This window comes from Equus caballus, unplaced genomic scaffold, assembly GCF_041296265.1.
Source record: "Equus caballus isolate H_3958 breed thoroughbred unplaced genomic scaffold, TB-T2T unassigned-0001883, whole genome shotgun sequence".
NCBI classification, from domain to species: Eukaryota; Metazoa; Chordata; class Mammalia; order Perissodactyla; family Equidae; genus Equus; species Equus caballus.
In genome coordinates, this window is record NW_027222214.1 from 4,666 (window position 1) to 7,500 (window position 2,835).

Consider the following 2,835-nt stretch of genomic DNA (forward strand, 5'->3'; position numbering starts at 1 on the left):
TGAGCCTCCAAAACCTTCTGCTAAGTGAGAGGTGCCAGACATCCAAGGCGACCTACGTTGCGATTCCACACAGAGGAGGAGAGCTAGAACGGTCCAACCCTAGAGGGCGACAGCAGATGGCGGCGGTGGTGGTGGTCGTGGTGAGGCAGATCCGGAGTGGGGCCGTTTTTTCTTTCGGAGGGATGGAGATGGAAACGGAAACCTTCTGGAAATAGATAGCCGTGACGGATGCGCCACCTTGGGGAGGGAGACTCCGAAGGCCACTGGCTTGTGCCCCGTGGAAAGGATGGATTCGGTGGGATGGGAATTCTACCTCCGTGTAGAGCGTGTGGTAAACCACGAGGTGGGTGGGTGGGTGGATGGCCTCCTGCCTCGCCTCCACCTAGACGTCCACACACAGAGACCGACGAGGGAGGGAGGGAGGGAGAGAGACAGGTGGACAGAGGCCAAGGCCGAGGCCGAGGCAGTGAGCGAGTAAGTGATCGACCCTGGCCATAGGGATTCCTCAGAGGGCGTCTCTTGCTCCCCAAACGAAGAATGTGTGTGGAGATCGAGAAAGATCACCGACCTAGGAGAACCAGCAAGACTTCCTCACCCTCCAGAGAGCCGCTGGGCCCCTGCCGTCCCTGCCACCGCCACCCCTACCCCTCGCCTTTGGCAGCGACGCCAACGAAAGGCAGGCAGACGAGTGGGAGAGTCGTGTGGTGGTGTCCCCAAGGAAGGTGGGTCCATGCCGGACGATGCGGTCGTCGGCGTGTGGAAAAGCCAGAGGCGGGCCTGACTAGAAGTGAGGGCGTCCTGGGGGAAGGGGCCAGGGTGTGAGGGAGAGAGGCCTGTTTCTCTTCCCCTGTTGGTCCCAAGTCAGGGGCCCAAAGGAGGAAAGCTGTCCGTTCCTTTCCGACTCGGACGGTTCGGGCGGGACCGACCGATCCCCGCGGCGGCGCGGTCGGGGCTTTCTGGACCAGAACCCCTCTCTCCGTCGCCTTTCGACCACACACACGCTTTAGAGGCCAAGAGAAAATGGATCGGGTCTCTCTGTCTCTCTCCCTAGAAAACAAGGGCGGGGGCCGAGCCCGTGGACGAGCGGTCAAGTACGCGCCCCCACCCCGACCCCGGCTTCGACGGCCCAGGTTTTCACCGGTTCGGATCCTGGGCGCAGCCCCAGACCCAGCATCGCCTTCAAGCCCACATAGCAGAAACCCGAAAGACCTACACTGGAACCTACAACTATGATGGACGGGACGGGACGGGACGGGGCGGGGCGGGGCGGGGCGGGGGTGGGGGGGGCGGCTTTGGGGAGAAGGAAGAAAGAAAAAATAAAAGAAACACAAGGACGGTCATCGCGATAGTTCTTTCCACTTCCATCCATATGTTAACAGGACCCAAGTTTCCCGACCTCCATTTGGATGTATGTTAACTAAATGGAGAAGCTATTCAAAGGACTCTCTAAAGAAGTCCACGTTCTTCTTTCTAAATGATAATGAAAATCATTGTCACCACCGCTCTTCCGACCCTCATGTCCAGACGGCCTCCCGCCCCTCCCCCATCCCCAACTCCCGCCCCGCCCCGCCCCCGCGCCGACCCCCGCCCCCCCCCCCCCCCCCCGGCATTCGCCCCCGCCCACCTTTCCCTCTCCACTCCTACCCCCCCCCGCCCCCCGCCGCCCGGGACACCACCCCCCGCCCCCCCCCCCCCCCCCCCCATCCCGGCCGGGGCCACCTGGTCGACCTCCTCGAACACTATATAAGAGGATGCCGGGCAGCCGGTGGCGCCCGACAAGCGGCCTCCTCACCGGCCGGACGGATCAGCCTCGCGGGGGCGGGCGATGGGGAGGCGTTCGTCCAGGTCAGGTCAGGTCGGGGGAGGGAGGATGCAGCGCCGGCCGGCCTGGTGCGTCGCCTGGTCCCGATCCACCCCGCGTCTCGTTTCTCGGGCCGGGACGAGTACAGGCGGGGAGGCCGACTCGGTCACGGAAAGCGGCCTTGGGGAGGTTTTGGCGAACGTCCCTGTCCCAGGGCCGTTCTGCCGACTAGGGGACGGAGTCCTCCTCCATGCGCCTTCTCGCCCCCAGTCGGGGGGTTGTGGGTTCGCGGTCCCGCGGCCGACTTGGCCATTTCACCGGAGGCGTCCTGCCTGCCGGGGCTCCCTCCCTCGGGCCGGTGCGAGCGGTCCTCGGGCGGCCCGGGAATTTGGGCCGCAGCGAACGAACGAACGAAGCCCGTCCCTCCTGCGTCGGCACGGATGAGACACAGCCCTGGTGGATGGAGCCGCTTTCCTCGGGTTTCCTTTTGCTTTCGGCCGCTGCTGCACCAAACCTCCCTAAACGATAGGAATGAAAACGGGAACCGTTGGCATAATAAAAGCGTTTTGGTTGGCGTGTTTCTTGGCTTTTGGGGACTCGAGAGGTATGATGGATGATCTCCGATTGTCCTTTGGAAGGAAGGTCTATTTCATCCCAGAGGCACGAACCCCGCAAACGTGCGGCTGGACGAGGGAGGGAGGGAGGGAGGGAGGGAGGGAGGGAGGCCAACCACGGGATTTCCGCACGACCAGCTGATGGACACGACCGCCCCCGTGAGCCGGGCGGAGGGCAGCCGCCCGGGTCTCGCAGCTACGTGCCCGCGGAACCCTCGGGACTGCGAGAAGCCCGAGCGACCCGCAGTCACGCGGCGCTCGGCGCGGACATCTGGTCGGCCCGCGCGCCACGGGACCCGGGGGCCGATTCCGGGCCGGGCCGCTGGTCGACCCGGCAGGGCGGCGGCCCCGGGGGCCTCGCCGCTGCTCGTCCGCAGGCTCCAGGGAGCCCTCGGGACTGCGAGAAGCCCGAGCGCCCCG